The following is a 21,830-nucleotide window of genomic DNA, read 5'->3' on the forward strand; positions in this document are numbered from 1 at the left end:
AGCTTTGAGTCTGCGTCGATAGAGAGAGAAGAGACGTCTGGCCAAGACGAATTTGTGCCGCCTAAAAGATGCGCCTCAGCTCCTGGTGCCACAACGAGCCTCCAAACAATAGTGCCCCACCTTCCTGGATGTGTATTAGTTCACAAACAGGAGTGCCCCACCTTCTCGAGCAAGAATCACGTCACAATTGGTGCACCTCACCATCCAACACTCGAACTAATACAAAAACAAGTGTGGCTCACCCACAGCTGCGTGCTAGCCTTGGACCGTTTCCACCAATGAAAGTGAAAATCTTATGCTCTAATACCACTGAAACCAATCACGGTTCTTTCTTGTAACAAAATAGATAGAAAAACAAAGCAATCCCAAGAAGAGGTTCACACTACTTGGAAACAGTAACAGTATATCTACAAATCACTCCATGAGAGAAGACTAGAGGAGTCTCTCAGAAAAAGAAGACAAAGAAAGGCTCCAAGAAATATACAAGGCTAAGTATCTCTTTTATGTTGATAAAGTTTGCCTTATGAAGATCTAACCCTTTTCTGGCAATGCAAGGAGAATAGTGGATTGTTTTCTTGAATTTGTTTCAAGGAAACACTACTCATAAATAAGAAGTCTTTAGAGCCTCATGCGCTCAAGTATCGGTACAAGTAATCATTGGCCAAGTGTTTCTTTCCCTTATTTGGGAATCAAAGGTGGAGCCGACGGGAAAACAAAGCCCTTGGAAGAAGCAGCCCATCTTATTACGGAGCTACTGAGGTTATTTGCAAGGAAGATGATAAGCAAAGTATGGAAAAACTGATGGATTTCTATTATTAGAGTCTTATGACTGTTTTGGAACACTTTCCTTCCACCACCAGCATAAATGGCAAGAGTCAGGGCCTATGAAAGGCAAAGCTATCAACTCCACAAGGAACAAGGGCAGGGATTTGCCAAGAAAAAGAAGGGCCTATGGCTGCCCAGTGCTCTTAAAGAGCAAGAAATGCCAAAGAAAAGCAAGAATCTCCATGCGGAAAGCTAGTGTTTTAGATACACAAAGAGGGGCATGTGGTTGCCTAGTGCCCTGGAAGACCAGTCGGCCAAAAGGAGCAAGGCCCAAAAGCATGGACAAGGGGGGGCCTCTTTAAAAGGAGGACCCACGAGATAAAAAAGGCACCAAAAGCACCAGATTTAAAAAGAAAGCCTAAAAAGCTTTGCTTTTATGTAAAAGTAGCTTTTAGAAAGCAGGCCCTAGCATTTTGCTAGGCCCAGTCTATAAAAGAAAGGCCCCAGGCCTCCTAGATTCATTCAAGAGTTGTACTCAGCTTCATGCTCTTCTCAGACTCCAGAGCCACTTGTACAAAGTATTTTCTATTGCAATAAAGACCTTCGGGGGGTCCAGCCCTTATTTCTGGGCCCTAGTGTTGCGTGTGGTGCTTCTCTCTTCTCTTTCCCCGCACTCTATCGTGCATCTCTATGGGATAAGTGATTGTAAATTCAGCTTTCAGCTTTCAGTCTGCGTTTGATTATTTCTATCACAATGAAGATTTCTTGTTTTTCTATCTATTTTGTTACAAGAAATTGCTTTGTATCCACCTCTTCTTGTCCTTGAGTGTCCCCTTGGCCAGCACTCTTTTCTTCACATTCGTATCAAGGCCTACGGTAGATTCAATGCTTGATAGTGTAGAAAAGGGGAGACTTCTCTATTGGATCTTGGTTAGTGGTATTCAAGGATTATGGTAGAGACAATTTTGAGGGATAGTGTAAGATTGAGGAAAGCGGAGGGAGGTCGGAAACAGGAGGCTGTGTACCTAATATAAGGTAGGAGATGTCAACATCAAACGTGTCATAGAATGGGACTAAAGTCGGCTTATATAGCCCTTCTAAGACCAAACGCACCCTAGCCCTATTAGTCCTACCTCCACTAACTTGGCTTACTTATGGCCTTCATTATGAACCATCCCCATTTAAAATAATCTTCTTCTCAAAATTGCCAAGTGGTGGTTAGACATAGAGGCTTCCCACTGCTGCAAAAATTGCAAGTGGTGGTTATCTCGCGATGCAAGTTCAAGACTAAAACTGTTATGCATTACTTGCTCTTACTGCACAGCCTGCTCCTTGTCATTGTGTGCAAATCCACTTTAGCATCCTTTCTATCACCTTCGTGATCTTCTAGATTTTATGTCCTTAAGGATACCGTATGGTGCGCAATACTCACCTCCTTTTCAGAAACTTTGTCCTCAAAAGTGTACAAGCTGAAGGTTTCAATAGTAAGCACATCCAAATCCTTGCCTTTTTCCGTCTTGATTTCTATGATAAATTTGCTGGTCATTGCTTGGTTCGTCATGATCTAGTTGTTCACCAACCAGGCTAGCCTGATTGCCACTTTTATGCAGGTTTGTGCCATCACTCTAAAAATAAGCATTTCTCCTTTGTGCCACCTAAGTTGCAGGATGCTTTCCCGGTGTATACTAGCAGGAGTGCCCTTAATAAGTGTGCATCTGATGTTTGGAGGTGCGAATAATGATGAAAAGGAGCTTGGACGAGAAGCAATAGTGAAAATTTTGTCAGTGCCAGCGCTACCTGTCAATCTCGTGGCACATTTTGAAGCGTACTAACACTCAATGTACCCTGCATCTGCAAATACAGTGAATTGGATAGTTCCTGATACGTACCTCTCTTTCTTTTTTACAGAAGCTTATGATATCTATTGTGGAGAACATTTGCAGGCATACTTCAAACTTTGGAATCGGTAGCACACGTGTTCCACTAGTTATAAACTCTGAGTCACTTTTTTGTACATGCTTCCTTTTCTTCTTACTACCTAGAAGTTTTCAACTTAAACACATGTGCCTCGTTTAATTAATTTCTCATGAGAAATTAGGTTACCATCAAGATGTAGTGTAATTGTGATCCTGTCAAGCAAGTCTGCACAAAATTTTTGATACGTGAAATCTTTCTTCCTGTCATATGTGGCCTATTTAGCATGCTGAACTGTCAAAGCATCATATCGAGCCCTGCAAATTGTTATAACATCGCTTTTTCTCTTACTGCCTATATTCATTCCCATCATTTGGGCTGCTATTTTCATTGAAGCACATATCCCCACAAAACCGCTTAGTGTTTGCAGCTGCAATCGCCTACAATAGCCAGAATTTGGACCTGCATACAGATGCATCATCGTTGGCTTTGAAGCAGTCCTAACCCTGATTAACTTGGCCCAATTAAGGCCTTCCTTACAGATAGCCATAGTGGTAGCTTGTGAAAAAGTTTACTCCATGCCATTGTAGTTTCTCTATCCTGTTCTACCTTAAAATCTCCATTGAGAGTTGATTTGAAAGGGACATAGTTTATCCTTGAGGGTTGTCAAAAGTCTATCAATTGACCTATGAGTTGTTGTAGAAACCTTAGAAAATGCTCTCTAACAGCTCTGCACTTCGTGGTGGGATACTCTCCAATAAATAGTGAAAGCCACTACAAAGTTTGTTGCAACAAGACAAGTACAAGGTGGGGTGCATAAGGCATTATCGTTTTCTTCTACACTTCATGGGCCATACAAATCGCCTCAGTTAGAGAGTTAGTATACAACAACAAAAACGGCTTCTAGCAAAGATTTTTTTTAAGCCTTGGAACTAGCAACAAAGAAGTTGTGCAAATGGGTGTAAACGCAAGCTTGCGTAGACAGCATGACAATAGGAGGATGACGGCATCCACATCAAAGCAAGGCATAGCAAGAAAATGTAATAGTACATGTGGCACCTGTGTGACGACACCACAATGGTGCAATTAGAAAATAGGTTGTGTGGCACGGTGGCATCGAAAGTCATTGTGATAGTCTAAAGCTTTGAGTTTTGATCCATAGTTTAAAAGCGGCCGCATGTGGAAGCCAACTACACAAGCAATACAAAGAGCAGAAGAAGGATCACGCACATGCAACACATGGCAATGCTAAGGCAGTGCAACAGCACATTTTTCAAAGTACTTAATAGTGAAATAAAGAGGCATGTGTGACAACCATAGAGAGGACATATGAGGCAAGCAACGACAATCACATCCTACTCCATTTTATTGATTATGCTTTGACATCGTCAATGACATGATTGTGAATCGTGATACCAAGTTTGGATTTCAGCAAAAGTCAAAACAAAAGACACTTGATGTGGAGGTGATTATATTGTGACTCTAAGCCCTTCAAGACATTGCAAGAAGAGTTTACAGTTAAGTTGCTATGCTAATGAGATGAAGATCAACAAACCAAATATGCAAGATATTGATTTATTGATGCACTATAAATGAGGAAGAAAAAGAAATCAATAAAGTTATATGGATTTCCAGTTCAACAAGGGAAATCGTATCTCTCATTAGGGCTCTAGCAGCCTGCTTCCCTTGAGTTGGAGGATCTGGTGCAAGGCCTAAGCTTGCCTGTTGTCGCTTGCGGGCTCGCCTTCTCCTGTTCTTCGCAGCCCTTTTCTCAGCTTCATTCGGACCACCCCCCTCAAAACGTTCCACCCGAGGGGTTTGAAACTCCTAATGTTGCCTGGTAGGACGTTGTGGTACAAAGATGTTGAAAAAAAGGATGTTGTGGTACAAAGATGTCTGTAAAAAAGGTAGGATCTCTATTTTATTTATTTATTTTAAAAAAAAGTATGTTGTGGCCTGTCCTCACGCTGCTGGCCTTGGAGACGCTGCAGGAGAGGAGGCGTTTGATCTGCTCCCCTAGGGCAAGCCCTTGCCAAGTGGCCCTTTTGTATGCAACGAAGCCACTCGCCGACACTCTGCCGCGTCCAGTGTCTCGACAAAGATCTCATTCGGCAAAGTCTCAAGGGATTCAACGATCACCCTAAGGTGAGGAACCACATCATCTGTCAAAATCAAAGCTGCCGTGGTTGGCAAGGGCTCGAGATTGTGCCAAAACACCTTCCGATGGAGGACAAGATGGGTCAATACTCCTTTGGGAGCCCTCGGAAGTAGAGCATCACCAAAAATCGTGGTATGTGATGCGTCGAGCCCATGTTGTCCACTATGAAACCATGGTACCAAGGAACAAAATTCGCTAGGTGCAGTCTGCGGAAGATGGGACTCTACTCCATCAAAGCTTGGGTGGTGTCGAGGGAGCTCAACTGAAGAGGAAAAACTCCTTTCCATAGATAGTGACCTCTCGAATATGGTCACCCTCTAAGGCCAAACTTTGCCTGAGTCCAATCACGGACCTCGCTTCTCATGGGCGTGAGGCCAATGATACAGCCCACCAACGCTCTAACTTGCAGGGAGTAAACTAATGTCTATACCTGCCGTTTGTCTTCTAGAGAAAGAATAATCCAAAGAGCTCTGGGAGTCGAGGGAGCTACCATGAGAGCCAAAAATAACAAACCAAAGAACTTTTTTGCAAGCTGAAGGAGGAAGAGGCGGGAGGGGACGGAAACAAGAAGAAAAGAAAGCAAAGGAAAGCTCTTGTGTGCAGCCAAAGGAAAGGAAAGAAGGGACAGTTGCAAATGGCAGAAGTAGCCCAAAAAACTCGAGCGAGACATTTGGGCAGGCCAAGTCTACATGCATGCCCACCACTGAGGGCCATGAACACGATATACATATCCAAGGAGCTCAACTTGAAGTGCGACCACCTACGAGAGGAAAAAATCCCTTCGCACAGGCACAGCTATGCTAAGGCGCTACTGTGTAGCCTTTGGGGGATTTGTCAACGATGCCAATAGCCACACAACCACCCTGACCTACTTTTCATGGCTCTTTGGAAGGGTTCCCTAGGAACAAACCAAGGAATGGGCACCAAGAATCTTTTCGCACAGGCCGAAATTGAGTGCTAGAAGGATTAGCTAGGCAAAGCAGAAGGCAGTCCACGTGCTGAAAAGGGAGGGAAAGCAGAGCTGAAGACAAAAAGGGAAGCGACTACGGTGGGAGAGAAGGAGTGGGCTGAAAGGGAAAAAAACAGCCACACAAAAGGAGAAAGGGACCAAAAGCGGGAGGGGTGGGACTAGGAGGAGTGCACCCCGCTAAGGAAGCAGAGGAGCAAGGGTGGAAGCTATGGTGATACTAGGAGGTGGAGCGGAAGTTAGTGCAGGAGGAGCTCAAGCAGCGTGACTTCTTGATCAATTTCTTTGTCGATGAGATTCTACTTACTGACATCGTCAATGATGTATCTGTGTGAGGAAAACAAGGCATCCTCTACCCATAAGATGAGGCTTGTACTTTGCTATCCACTTCAAGCATTTTGCCTAAGCCTTGTCTCCATCTTTCCGACTCCCTCACTCTCTATATGTTACTTTCACATGGTATCAGAGCTAGGTTAGTTTAACCTCCTAGATCCTCAACATGGAAATTGGCTTCGGCTCTACTACTCCTATGTTGCTGCGACAACATACATAGTTGTAGCTCCAAACTTGCCACCATTTTCTACATCTCTCTGACGATGTTTACTAAGATATGCTGCACCGCCTTGTATCTATTTTTTTCCTCGTCATGGGTGGCCGTTTAGTGGGCCCACGCTTAGATTTCATTGTATCTGATTATTTTCAGTCTCATAGGCCCTTCGGTGTTTTATAGACGTTAATTAACTTTCTTTCTTTCTTTCTTCCTCACACACACATATACGCCCATGGCCACCACTTGGACACCCATCTTCAGCACCAATACTGCCCTCTTCACTTAGGTGGCCCAGCCAATCCTAAACAGCCACAAGCACCCCCATACTCCTAAACAGTCCAGAAGACCCTAGGAGAGGGTAGATTGTGAATGCAGCTGAGGCAGATTGGGGCAGAGAACAGCATCAAAAAAGGAAAACATTTTGACAAAAGGAGGGGCAGACTGTAACTTTTCATCCTACACTAACAGAATTTCCATCAAGAGACAGACCAAAACTCTTAGATTCCGTCAATGACGGACGCTGATATTTTTCCAGCAAGGTTGATTTTTTCATCTACATTAGTACTAAACATCTTGCGGTATAACCCAGCACAAACTTAGGCGGCGCGATGAAGGCCTTACATCAGAATCTGCCATGACTGGATGTTTCTTCCACTTTTGTTTAGAGTGTAGTACAAAAATAAAGGAATTAATTATCATATCTGTATGGAGAGGACAGACAGCTTCAGTGAAATTCAAAAGGTTATGAGGAAGGAAAATGAGATCTTAAAGAAACAGTGGAGGACCAAGCTTCCAATGCCAATGATGCCTAATGCAAGAAAATGCAGCTCCCAAAAAGGGTCTTGAGGAACTGAAACACTCAAGGTAACGTGATAAGAGTAATAGAAGGAAATTGAGGCCAACATCGAGGCACATGTTAAGGACCCTCAGAATGCTACTTTTAGAAGGGAAACACTTTGTCAATACACCAAAACTGTTTAAAACATGGACACAAAAAGGACTTCTTCACAGAGCAACAGAGGCAACCAAGCATATAAGATGGTACAAAACAAGGGTAGAATGGATGGCACATTGGGAGATCAATGCAAAGGATCTACCATCCAGTGATATGGCCATAAGGGAGTTTGTAAAACAGAAATTTCTGACCAAGCTTCAAGGACGTCCGAAAGAGAAGATGGCATTCTATAAGAGGGAAATCAACAAAATATTCATTGATGTGTGACAGAAATATCTCAATGAAGATTTCAAAAAGCAGCTCATACGTAGGATGAGGACCGGCTTTGTGCATCTAGAACAAGTCGGCAAACTTGAGACCTCTCGAGAACGATTGGAGAATACGAAGCCTGAACACAACACACGGCGTTACAATATTTGTGCAATGTAACAGGACCACCTTGTAGGAAGAAGAAGATAGATGTCATGGGCATCCTCAGCCCGTGGCATGCTGGACTGCCACGTGGGCTGTCCAGACAGCATGCAGCAGCCACGTGGACTGCCACACAGGCAACCACATCAGCCAGCTGCCAAGTGGACTGCCATGCAAGCAGCCAGCTCATCAGACCATACAGCACAGGTGCCACATCAGCAGGATGCCACATCAGTGATGACATCAGCAAGTCGGCTGCCACGTCAGCAGCAAGAGGAGGCTGGTGAACAGGGAGCAGACTGTCCGTGGGCAGCATCTTGCTGGTCGGTTAGTTTGAGGCCCAAGGGGGCCTATAAAAGCAGTCCCCTTGGCCTTCATTTCTAATCCCCACCTTAGGTCTTCCAAGCCTTCAGTGCAGCAGTAGCTAGGCTTCCCCACACCAGCCCAGTAGGGTGCCTCAGCCTCTATAGAGATCTAGTGAGGATTCCTCTAGGTAGTCTAGTTTCCTTCCAATTTTGCGGTGAGGGTTTAAGCCCCTTTGGGCATTCATACATTTCAGTTATATATTCCTCTTCGGAGGTCCACTACATATCTCTCCCTCCAATTCTCTCACTCATATCCACAGCATCACTTTGTGTATTGAGTACATCATCTAGCAGTTTGCAGTTAGTATTGAGCAGAAGAGAGATCTCCCGCTACATTGGTATCAGAGCTTCAGATTTCTTTCCTGAGATAGGGAGAATCAGTCTAGGGGCAGCTCTATTGTTTTATGGTCCAGCCAAGATCTGGTAAGGACACCATGAGCACCAGTGAGCAGTCCACTGAGGGCCCCCTCCCTCAATCAAGGGAGAATTTGTTTAATACTTGGAGAACTGAAAGATACAAAATAACACTCTTCGAGAGAGCACGAAAACGCGCTTCTAAAGAGTATCCTCTGCACACGTATTGTAGACCCAATGACCTAAGAGACAACTGCAACCAATACTGAGACCTTGATGCTGTCCACAACAATAAACTTTGGTTGCAGTTGCTTGAGTGGCAACTGCAACCAATACCGAGACCTTGATGCTGTCCACAACAATAAATGTCTTCACTGACAAGGCAATCAAAGCATGTGCCTACGGCTGCTGCTCCTCCCCACTCCATGCTGCTCCCTCCCCCTCTCTATGCCTCAGCCCTCCTCTCCCCCCCTCCCTTCCCCTCCCTCTCCGCCTACCCCTTCCCTCCCTCAGCCCGCCTACCTGCCCCTCACCCTCCAGCCCCCTCCTTCCCTGCCCTCAGCCCGCCTCCCCCTTGCCTTTCTTCCCACCCCCTCTCCCCCCTCCTCGCCCGCCCTCAGCCCGCCTCCACCCTTGTCCCTTGTCCCCCCTTCCCCCAACATGGTCGAACTCCCTCTGAAGCAACGTTCGGCAAGAAGTTCAAGTCCCTTCTCACCAAGACTTCCAAGAAGGTATACGAAGCTCATCGCATCACAAAGACCTATGAGCAAATCATGGAGTCAGGACTGCATTGCCAAAGCCCAAGAGACCTTATGAACACAAGCCAACAAGCACAGGCATGACATGAGTTACAAGGAAGGGCAATGGATCTATATTCAAATCATGAAGAAACGTCTAAAGCAGATTGGAATGAAGTACCCGAAACTTTCTCATCGAAGTTTTGGACCCTTTCCAATCATCAAGGTGGTGAATGATGTGGCCATGACGTTGCAGTTATCTCATATGTGGGTCCGGCACCAACCACAGTACCAGATGTAAAGCAACCTGAAATTGTCGATGAGGCCGAGATCGTGGAACCAGAGCAAATTTTACTTCATCGGTTCAAAAGAGGAACATGCAATTGACAACGCTTGTATGCAGTCAAGTTCAAAGCACAGGGGCTCCCACGAAGCACCATGGGTGCAAGACGATTTGGTCACGGACTATCCGTACCTCCTTGCAGCGTACAAGGCGGATTTTTCTCTACCCTAATTCGAGTTTCAACAGAAGGGGATGTCAAGGGCATCCTCAACCCGTGGCATGCTGGACTGTCAAGTGGGCTGTCCAGTTAGCACGCAGCAGCAACGTGGACTGCCATGCAAGCAGCCACATCAGCCGACTGCCATGTGGACTGCCACGCAAGCAGCAGCCAGCTCAGCAGACCATATAGTGCAAGCGCCACATCATCGCAAGGCACCACATCAGCAGGGCACCACATCAACGATGACATCAGCAAGTCAGCTGCCACGTCAGCAGTAGCGGGTCGGTGAACAGGGAGCAGACTGGTCGGTCAATTTGAGGCCTAAGGGGGCCTATAAAAGCAGCCCCCTTGGCCTTCATTTAAAATCCCCACCTCAGGCCTTCCAAGCCTTCAGTGCAGTAGTAGCCAGGCTTCCCTGCAGCAGACCAGCAGGGTGCCTCAGCCTCTATGGGATCTAGTGAGGATTTAACTCCTCTAGGTAGTCTAGTTTCCTTCCAGTTTTGCAGTGAGGGTTTCAGCCCCTCCATACAGTTGTATTCAGCCCTTTGGGCATTCATACTTTCAGTTATATATTCCTCTTCCGAGGTCCACTACCTTTCTCTCCCTCTAATTCTCTCACTCACATCCACAGCATCACTTTGTGTATTGAGTGCATCATCTAGCAGTTTGCAGTTAGTATTGAGCATGAGAGAGAGTGTGGATAGTCTATCTCCTGCTACAAAAACACATGCCATTTGATCAATTGGCATGTCTGCTCAGTACGGCATCGCCCCTTTTACAGATTTTGCAGCCCTCAGTGCGCTTTCTTGGCTCGGTACCATGAAGAGAAGACCACAATCCACGTCCTCGCCAAGCTTGGTCGAATGGACCAAAAGGATATGATGATCGACGACTACGTGGCCAAATTCCGCACACTTTAAATCAGCTTCCGCAAGCCAATCGGCCAGCACAGGAAGTTTTGAACTCCTATCATGGTCTTAATCATAAACTAAAACAAGTTGTGGCTGTAGGTGAATCCAATTGAGTTTTTAGGTTCCAACATCCACTTGGACTCAGGGGGCATCCTTATTTTCTAATGGTGTGGTCTTTCAGAACTTCTCCTGAAGGCTTGCAAGCCCAATTGGATGCACTTCATTTAGTGAACTTGTCCAAGAGAAAAGTAACAATTTTTAACACTCTTGTGTAGGTTCGAGAGGTTTATCCTTCTGTTTTGACCGTAAAAGAGGTGGAGAGTGTCACACCCTTTACCTACCTTGGTGTTGAGGAGCACGCGGATACAGATGACAAGGATCACCCAAGGGCCACAAAGCTCACCTTAACCATTTGAACAAACATGATCTCCTACACCCACGTGGACTGCATCTATCTAGATTATTGCAAGTCGGTTGCCCAAACCTTAGTAGTCCCTTTTTTTAATTCCATTCATTGACAGTATCCTAGACCAAGTACCTGGATACGATTTAAATTCCTTCATGGATGGATACAATAACTATAACCAAATCTCCATTACCAAGGAGGACCATATTCGTCACCAAGTGGGAAGCCTACACATGCAATGTCATGTTGTTTAGACTGTGGAATGCACTTCCCACCTTCCATTGAGACTTTCAAGGAGTATTTGTTCGAGTTCCTTGCAATTTATTTTATATGATTTTTGTGTCTATACAAATGACAACAATCACTTTTACTATGTAAAGAATTTATTTAAGAGATGCACAGAAGTAGGTGTCTCACTGAATCTGGCTAAGTGCCGTTTAGTATTCTACCCATCTCTTGGTTTCTCAAGATGAGACAATGACCGAGCATTCAAAATTTGAGGCAACAGAGCAAATGCCCGAGCTGAATAGCCTGCCTTTGCTTTGCTCATTCATAAGCTTTACCACCATCGACTGTTGATTCATCACAGACTTTGCTCGAGTAGCCACACCATTATATGAGCTCATCGAGAAGGAGATGAAGTTTCAATGGATTGACTACCAAGTTGCAACATACAAACAATTGAAGAACCGAGCAACGATACAACAACTGAGACAAGACATTATTATTTTTCGTATACATGTGGGCGCATCATGATATATTATCGAAATCATCCTTGAACAACCAAATGCTTCTAGGGTGACTGCACAATCTCCAGACTATGGGGGTTTCAATATAGTTCGAGTATCGAGCTCTCCAAGAGTCCTCATAAATAGGTTGCCTTGAAAGGGGGCTACGTGAGGAGGTCAAAGAAGAAGAGATGGAGAGGGAGGAGGCTGTTGAGTGCGGGCCTAACAAACTTCCATCTAAGCGGGAGGAGAGGGAGAGGAGATGGGAGGAGTTGTGGGAGGGGAGGGGCAAAAGAGGTTGCAGGGCTCGAGGGCATGGGGAGGAAAGGCGGGAAGGGAAGGCTAGGAGGGAGTGAAATTGACAAAGCTAGGGACAACAAATGTCAAAGCCAAGCCTAGGGTTCAGAAAAGAGGGGGAAGAAAAGCCGGAAAATTTAGGAGAATTGAAGGAGGAGGGGGAGTCTAGGCCTATCAAACCTTCCAACATGAGTGGGAGGAGAGGGAGACAAGATGGGATGTTAGAAATCAACCAAACAGAGGGTACACACAACAGAAGACTGATAGAATAGCCCAGGAGCTCACACAGTGCTGGTGTGGGTGGAATCACAAACTTCCTTACTTAATGTGCTTCACACATATATGCAGATCAGCAAATAGACAATGCTCAAGAGAGATATGGGACCAACAACATATTTCCGTCCAATGGACACAATGCAACAAGGGGCCAAAGTCCCACCAAATCGTGGTCCGTTGTCCTCACCAAAAGACGTTGTCTTACTACCTCCGAGACACTCCTAGATCCATGAGTCCGTGTGCTCCCTGATGAGTGTATGTAGACTTTAGTCTCCATGTCTAATCCCCCGCACCTTGCTGCCCTAAGTGTCAGCCTAGGTGTGCAGCCCTTCTTCAAGCTTTGTCTGCAGTATGCAGACTCCCTTGGTCCTCTTGGATGTAGGCTCCAAGTCTGCTGCTCTTCTGCTCCAAATCTGCTCCCTGAAGGCTGCCCTGGAGGATGACGAATGACCCCCAAGGGGCCCCTTTTATAGGGGAAGGCCCCCTGAAAATGGACCAACCCAGGCAGCTTGTTTGGCCAACCCAGGCAGGCCCTTATGGCCGACTTTTGGCGGGCCTTATGCAGCCCTAACGAGCCGACTTTCCAGTCGGCCTGGTCGGCTGCCTCCCTGCCCTATATAAGGGCCCTTCACTGGCCCCTTTGGTGTTGCTGCTGGCTCCGCCTGCCATGTGGCTTTGCGCCACTGGCCAGGTCACTGTTCTGCCTATGTTTGAGGCCTTTCCAGCCCTTAGGATGCTGCGCCCTAGCTCTATACATGCTGCTCCACGGTCCCATACTGTTCCTACTGCTGACATGGCCATCCATACTGCTGCTGACGTCATTTTCTCCCTGCAGATCTGGCCAGGAGCCAGGTACCTCTGCTTGTGTTTGCTGTGAGGTGCTGCCCATGTGGCGGCCCTCTCTCTCTCTCCTCTGGGCAGATGCCCCATGTGGCAGGTCTTGCCCTAGGCCTCCCTCCCCCATGCTCTCCTAATTTGGGGGCTTCTAGATGGGGAGGTGACCTTTCCAACAGGAGGAAAGCGGGACAGGAAGGCTAGGAGGAATTCAAGTTGACAAAGCTAGGGACAACAGGTATGAAGCCAAGCCTAGTTCAAAGAAGAGGGGAAGAAAAGCTGGCAAATTTAGGAGAATTGAATTGAAGGAGGAGGGGGAGGGTATGGCAAATCAACTAGGCTCAGTTGTTGCAATTGAAGGTTCTGCCCGTAGGGGAGGAGAAAGTCCTTCCCCTCCTAGAGCTACTTGCATGTTGGGTGGTAGATCCTAACCTGTTGATTGCTTTGGAGCTCTTGGGGTAGGGGGTCTATGGACTCTATCTATAAAAGGACCGTAATCACAGAGTCTTTGGTGACCTTGCCCTGTCTTAGTATCATTTCTTCTGTGCTTCGCGATCATTCTTTGATTGCCTACATGCACGGGATCTAGATTATCTTGCTTTTTTGTCAAATAATGAGATCTTTTGAGCTCTTCTTTTGGGGGGGAAGGAGGGGGAAGGGGACAGTTTCATAACTAACTAAACAAGTACTTTAAAAAATAGAACAAACCTAAGATGACTTACAAAGGGTGCCTGCCCACAAGATGGTTGGGCCCTTTGATGTATTGAAACATGGCCAAAGCCTAAAGATATACATGAGCTAAGATCATTCAGAGGAGCAGCAAAGAGTTGCAGGCCCTGTAGGCCATCTTTTGGTGGTTCTAGTGATGCCCTATAGGCCATGGTATGTGCCTTGTAGGCATAAGTGTAGGCACTTATAGTGTTAGTGCCTTCTATGCCACATAGGACACTTAGTCCTATGTGACACCTAGGACACTTAGTCCTAGGCCTAGATACAAGTACTTTGTACTTGTGTTTTGCAACCTTATCTATCTATCTAAGTTTGACGTGACTTCTCTTTCGACTCGTCTTGTACCTGCACTCTCTCTCTCTCTTCGACCCGTACCTTCAGTGGTATCAGAGCAGGCGTCCAGCTCCCCAAGTAACAGGTGTATCTGCATTCCCTTCCGTACAGTTGTACGGAAGGCCTGGTATCAACGATCCGTACCTACAGTGGTACCTGCGCATCGAGGGTCACTGTACTGAAGTCGTGCATCGCAGTACACTTCGCCGTACCTTCAGTGGTACCTGCGCCGTCGCTATCCGTACTGCACGTAGCCGTTGCATCGCTGTACTGAAATGGTGCATCGCCGTACGCTGATTGAAATCGTACACCCATACCTGCAGTTCGCCGTACGTACGGTGCAGTGATAGATCCGTCGTACTTTCGTACCGTACGCCGTTTCGTACCTTCGCCGTACAAGGTACCTACGCCCGTACGACTGTACCTGCATAGGAGTATAAGGTACTTTCACCGTACCTTCAGTCGTCAGCAGTCTGTACCAGCTTCCCGTACTACGTACCTTCAGTGGTGTTCCGTACAGCTTCATCTGGGTATTCCATCCAGATTCACCACAGGTTCTGTACCTTTTTTAGCATTGGCTTGAAACAGGTCCTTGGTCTCACTGCAGTCATCTACAGACATTTGCAGATTTGGGGCTTTTGCAAGACATTGGAAAATTTTGGGGCTATTGCAGGACATTGGAAAATTTGGGGTTTTCATTTCCTTTCACCTCCTTTAATTGCAATTTCTTGCAAGAAATTGGAGTTTTGGGATTTGTTCTGCAATTTCTTGTTTAGATTGCAGTACATTGGGTCAGATTGCAGGACATTAAGTTACATTTGCAGGACATTGAGTCAGATTTGCATACATTGGGTCACAATTGCAAAATTTCAGCAAAATTTGGGGCTTTTCTGAATTTGCCCTCTTTTTGGCCTATTTGCCCTCAATAAATTTGGGGCTTTTGCGGGTCAGAAATTTGCAGATATTTGCTGTCATTTTTGGGACAGCCAGCTTTTTGCAGTGATAGCCTTGAGGCTTTTGGGTTTTCAGGTCTTTTACAGGTTATCACAGTTGCTATGGCTGGGAACAATCAAGATTTATTTGGAGTTCTTCGTGAAGATGATAAGTTGGATGGCACCAACTATCCAATGTGGTCTTATCTCATGAAACATATTCTTGTTGCAAAGCATTTGTGGAATATTGTTTCTGGGGCTGCTCTGAGGCCAGCCAATGCTACAGTGGTTATTTCTAGTGCTGGTCCTTCTGCAGGTGGTACTCCTCCTAATGCCTCTTCCTCTAGCACTCCTGCTGCTGCTCTTCCAACTCAGGAACAGTCTAGATGGGATGCAAGAGATGCAAATCCACATTCATGCATTGCTTTATCATGCAAGAGAATCATTATTCCACACATCCGTTCTTGCAGGACAGCAAAGGATGCTTGGGATAAATTGGCTTCTCTATATCAGATTCGCAATGAAGCTCGTGTTGCATATTTGAGAAGGCAATTACAAGAAGTGAATATGAATGAAGGTGAGTCAATGGATGCATATTTGACAAAGGTCAAGGACCTCATGGAACAGCTTGCCAACATTGATGAGGTGGTGCCAAATTCACAGCTTGTCAGTACTAGATTGAATGGACTGCCAGATACATATCAAGGGTTTGCTACAACCCTTCGATTAGTGGCCATGGGTAATCCAGACCACTATTCTTTTGATCAGCTAGTTACTTTGCTTTTGCAGGAAGAGCAAAGTAGAGCTAACAAACAAGCCATTATTCCTGATCATGCATTTGCTTCACATCAGACAGGAAGAGGCAAGGCTTCCAAGCCTATGGGCAAGCCAAAATCTGCGCACAGCAGCTGCGATTCCTCTACGCATAGCAGCTGCAATTCCTCCCATGCATCTAAAAATACAGCAGATAAGGGAAAGAAGAAAAGATGCAACTATTGTCGCAAGCCTGGACGTGACATTTCAGAATGCAGGAAACGCATTGCTTCGGAGAAAAAGAAAGCAGGATTGACAGTTAATGCCTCACATGCCATTGAATCCCATGAGCCAGCAGATGCTTCACATGCACATGCTCTTCAGGATGATTGGGCATGGGCTGTCCATTGCTCATTTGATCCCTCCAAAGCTGATGCACTCTTTGTTGCTAATGATGCTCAGTCCTGGTAACTTTGATAGTGGAGCTTCCAAGCATGTCACATCTTGCAGACAGTTGTTTCATTCTCTAGCTGATGCACCTCGAGGGGGGACTGTTACATGTGCCAATAATGCTTCATGTGCTGTAAAAGGAGTTGGAGATGTGCAGCTCACATCCATTTCCAGCCATCCTGTCACTCTGACAAATGTTCTTTTTGTGCCTGGAATTGAAGTCAACTTAATTTCAATTTCAGCAATTGCTACTTCAGGTTTCAGAGTAATTTTTGATGGCTACAGATGCCTAGTATATGATCTTCGTGATGACAATGCCATAGTTCTCACTGGCACTTTGCAAAAAGGGCTTTATCACCTTGATCATCATTCAGCTGCACTTTCTATTGAAGCATTGGCAATTTCAGATTCACAGATTGCTGAAACTCATCTTTGGCATGAGAGAATGGGCCATCTCAATTATAGAGCTCTTGCAAAGCTACATTCACAGCAGATGGCAAATGATGTACCTCAGACTCACACAGTTTCTAAACATGTGTGTGAGGGCTGTCTTTTGGGTAAGATGCATCGATTTCCTTTTCAAAAGAATTGTCCAAAACTCTCACAAAGGAAATTGCAGCTAGTACACAGTCATGTCTGTGGCCCAATGAGGACAAATGCCATTGGAGGATACAAGTATTTCATGACTCTCATTGATGATTTCACAAGGTATTGCTGGGTATATCCTTTAAATGCCAAATCTGAAGTTTTCTTATGCTTTCAGAGATGGCTGAATATGGTTGAGAATGAATCAGGAAGCAAGCTTGTCACCCTCAACACAGATAGGGCGGGTGAGTATATGTCAAAGGAGTTTGATGCATTTCTGTCCTCACGGGGCATTATTCACTCATGCACTACTCCTTACACTCCTCAGCAGAATCCTGTTTCTGAAAGGAAAAACAGGTCCACAATGGAGATGGCCAGATGCATGCTTAAGGCCAAGTCTTTGCCCAATAAATTTTGGCTTGATGCAGTAATGTGTGCCAACTATGTGCTGAATAGATTACCTACACGGGCATTAAAGACTATTACACCTTATGAAGCATGGAAAGGCAGGAAGCCTTCACTTTCACACATGAAAGTTTTTGGGTCTCTTGCATATGTTCATGACATAAGCTTGATGACAAGGCAATCAAATGCATATTCATTGGTTACAGCCAAGAGAGTAGAGGGTATCGGTTATATCAACCAAATACTGGGAAGATTATTGTCAGTAGAGATGTGATCTTTGCTGAACATTCAGCTTCTCCTCTTGTGGACTGCAAAGCAAAGCCAGATATTGACATGTTTGATGCCTTTGAATCTTGGTTACCTCTGCCATCATCAGAAGAGGATTTTGAGCAGCAACATGAGCCTCCCGCAAGCCCTCCACTAAGCAATAATCAGCCCCAACCTCATGCTGATTTGCACGTTTCTCTTCCGGCACAAAATGATCCCACCACTGATGATGCAGTCATTGAAGAAAGAGCTGTCAATAGACAGCAAAGGCAAGTTCCCAGATGGCTTCTTGACACATTGAGGGACAGCAAACAAGATCAGCCTTTTGCTGCCCGGACAAGATCAGGGAATAAACAGCATGGTCACTTTCTTGAGTTTGCACTCCTTGCTACAGCTTGCAATGAAGAGCCTTTGTGCCATAAAGATGCTTTTGACAGCAAAGAGTGGATGGATGCAATGAAAACTGAGTTACAATCTATTGCCAAAAATGACAGGAGGGAATTAGTAGATCTCCCACCTGGCAAGCATGCCATTGGAACGCGTTGGGTCTACAAATTAAAAAGGAAATCTGATGGCAGCATAGATCGATACAAAGCCCGTCTTGTTGCAAAAGGGTATGCCCAACAACAAGGCATTGACTTTGAGGAGACATTTGCTCCCACATACATGATTACTACCATTCGATGTGTCATTGCCATTGCAGCCCATCATCATTGGCAAGTGCACCAACTTGACATCAAGACCGCCTTTCTTCATGGGGATCTGCAGGAAGAAGTCTATGTCACACAACCTCCTGGCTTTGAGGTTGTTAATTCTGAAAATAAGGTATGCCGGCTTAGAAAAGCCCTTTATGGTTTGAAGCAGGCACCCAGGGCATGGTATGCCAAAATTCATGCACACTTACTATCCCTTGGTTTTCAGAATAGTCCCACAGAACCCACTCTTTATTTCCGTGGGAGTGGATCTGATTTTTTAGTGCTGATTTTATATGTCGATGATGTGCTTATCACGGGCCCAGATACTCAGCAAATTGCAGCTTTCAAGGCTGATTTGCAGCAGATTTTTGACATGTCAGTCTTCAGACATGGGACAGCTCCATTATTATTTGGGCATTCAATTTGCTCATGTTGAGGGGGGTATCATGATGTCTCAGTCCAAGTATATTGGACAGCTCCTTGATCGTTTTCAGTTTGAGGATTGCAAGCCAATCTCTACTTCGGTGGACCCTGGCTTCAAATTCTCAGCTCATGATGGGAGCCCACCATGTGATATCACTCTTTATCGGCAGGCTGTTGGATGCCTTATTTATTTATGTCACACCAGACCTGACTTGCACTATGCAGTATCTCAGCTCAGCAGATTCATGCACATGCCCAGTTCACAGCATTGGCAGGCAGTGAAGAGAGTCTTCAGATATCTCAGAGGCACTCAGGATTTAGCCCTCTTCTATGGTGATCAGGGTTCACTTACCATGCATGCTTACACGGATAGTGACTGGGCAGGATGTTCCGACACCAGAGTGTCACATACTGGCAATTGTTTTTTGCTTGGCAATTCATGTATTTCTTGGCTCAGCAAGAAGCAACCGACAATTGCCACGTCTAGTTGTGAGGCTGAGTACAGGGCAGCCTTCACCGCTACAGTAGAGTGTGTTTGGCTTCGACAGTTACTTACAGATCTTGGTATTTGCTAGACATCCTCCACTATTGTCTACACTAACAGCCAGAGTGCTTTGGCCATTTCGCGTAACCCAGTGTTTCATGCGCGTACCAAGCATATTGAAGTTCACTATCATTATGTTCGGGAGCGGTTGTCAGCAGGAGACATAGAGTTGTCCTATCTTCCCACAGAGGACAACATCGCAGATATGTTTACAAAGGCACTTCCTCGTCCCAAGTTCGAAGTCTTCCGACAGGCTTTACACTTGGTTCCCTTTGTTACATGATCTGACATTCCTTGTACATTCATAGGTGGCTATATCCTTTTGGATGAACATGTGCCACCATGACCAGAAACTACCAGGTATTCTGAGACGTTTCCAGAGTACTTCAGCCCATCCCATGGAGGGGGGTTTGTAGGCCATCTTTTGGTGGTTCTAGTGATGCCCTATAGGCCATGGTATGTGCCTTGTAGGCATAAGTGTAGGCACTTATAGTGTTAGTGTCTTCTATGCCACATGGGACACTTAGTCCTATGTGACACCTAGGACACTTAGTCCTAGGCCTAGATACAAGTACTTTGTACTTGTGTTTTGCAACCTTATCTATCTATCTAAGTTTGACGTGACTTCTCTTTCGACTCATCTTGTACCTGCACTCTCTCTCTCTCTCTTCGATCCGTACCTTCAGGCCCTAACTCTGAGACACAGACAGACACTTCATGAGAGAGAAAGAAAGAAAGAAATTTTATCAAAGTCTTCTGAAAACCAATGGGTCTATGAGACGGTGAAATTCCTGATACAAGCGAGCTATGAGGGTGGAGCTACTAAACGAGCATCCACACCAATGAAGAATGGTAGTCCTAAGTACTGAGTACAACATAGTCATGTCGGTGGTCAACTACAGATAAGTCATATCATCATCATCATCATCATCAAGACATCAGGGGTGGATGAGACATAGGAAGCATGAAGTCAACGATAGAGTGATGTCGACCACTCGAGGGTGTGGTCCTGTGACTCCTGGTCATAGCTCTACACCTAACAAGGGCTGCAGTAACCCCTGTCGGCTATGCTTCGACGCGAAACATGGAGGGAATATCCCCAAGTGTAATATGTGCGCCCGTCCTCTGTCTGAGCTATCAAGTCACTGGCTCTAGGTCCCGATCATGTCGAGGTCTCGTCTCGGGGAGTCCAGGTGATATGGCTGAAAGAACTCTGTGATAGAGCTATGAGAGGGATCTACCAACAACGAAAAGGTCTGCTCCTATCTCCGTGATCGAAGTATCCTCTCGCTGTGCCTGACTACCTCATGATTGAAGCCTGCCAAGCATCTTTGATCTGGATAGGAGAGGAATCGGGACAAAACCCCATAGCTATCTCTGAAGAGGCAGTAGAAACACCCTCGGATCTCATAGTAAACAGGACACCTGAAGATAAAGTGCTCCTCAATCTCAACCTCCTACATGTCACATAATGTGCATAAGCGCCTCTTCCTGGGTAAGCGCTCTGCTCTACCGCTCTCAATACGAAGTCTATGTGAAGAGACCCGGAACTGCCCAATAGAGATCCTCAGTGAGTGGGATAAGTGGATCTACGTGTATCCTGGTGGGTCAATGAAACCCTCCTCTGTAATATGTAAACAATAATCCCTGTAGAAGCTAAGCTTCACTGGGAGTTCGCTTGATCCCAACTAGGTCCGGAATATGTGTAGCTGTAAGAGATCCTCACGGATTACCTGGTTGACATCATGTGACAAGAGGGGAGAAAAAGGAGCGTCCATACTGTACTGAAAGTCAGGGAGTCTGTCCATGTCCCTCAAACCATCTCTCTGTGCGTGCATACCAGCATCTCTGGTCACCCTGCTGAGAGTGTCATAGAGGAAGACAATGCTAGCCATGGCAGCTTGCTACGTCCGGAAGAATAATCCCCATTCTCTCTGACTCGGTACAGATATGTGGTAACCTGAAATGCAGCATCTAGCTATAATAGAGATGACCCAAACTCAACCTGAATAATGTGGTGAGGAACAATGGCTTACTACGAATCAACCATGATAGCATGAGAACCAATAGTCGTTCCACCCGCGCCCACTCTGTATCCAATAAGTCTGGTCTCCAACAAGGGCTACCATAATTTCCTGCTGGGAAGACCAAGGAGTCAAAGAGCAACCCCTTGATCCGTGGATCCTGAAGTGCGAACGGAAGCACTGCCTCTCTAGTCTGGCCAATGAAGTGTATCCTCTATCCAAGCGTGCCTACATCGCGAGTCTCATAGTGAAGATGGGTCCGGAGAAGACAACCCCAAGGTACGTGTATGATGAAACTATCTCAACAGTCAAACGTAAACGACTCCTGACCCATGACGGCTCAGATGTATTGAAGATCATAACCTTGGTTTTACCTAGGTTGACTTTCAGAGAAGTGGATTCCATTGAGAGGTTGAGGAAGCCAGAGCCCAACTCCTAGTGGCTCCCTTATTGATGCGAGTGTGCCCACTGGACCTTGCAAGAGACACAGGCCAGGCAAGCATAATTCTTGCAACTGTTGGCTTCAACAAGGGACAAGGTGATACGACACTTTTTTGAA

General features: G+C 45.7%; 1 protein-coding gene across 6 annotated transcripts in view; it reads right to left on the bottom strand.

Moving 5' to 3' along the window:
• Window positions 1–21,830, bottom strand: part of LOC147899032 (FAD/NAD(P)-binding oxidoreductase family protein) — a 133,446-nt gene that overhangs the window by 110,549 nt on the left and 1,067 nt on the right. The window lies entirely within an intron of this gene.

The sequence above is a fragment of the Dipteris shenzhenensis genome, chromosome 8 (genome assembly GCF_047967505.1).
Source record: "Dipteris shenzhenensis isolate YYH24624 ecotype China chromosome 8, Dip_SZ_1.0, whole genome shotgun sequence".
Lineage (NCBI taxonomy): Eukaryota > Viridiplantae > Streptophyta > Polypodiopsida > Gleicheniales > Dipteridaceae > Dipteris > Dipteris shenzhenensis.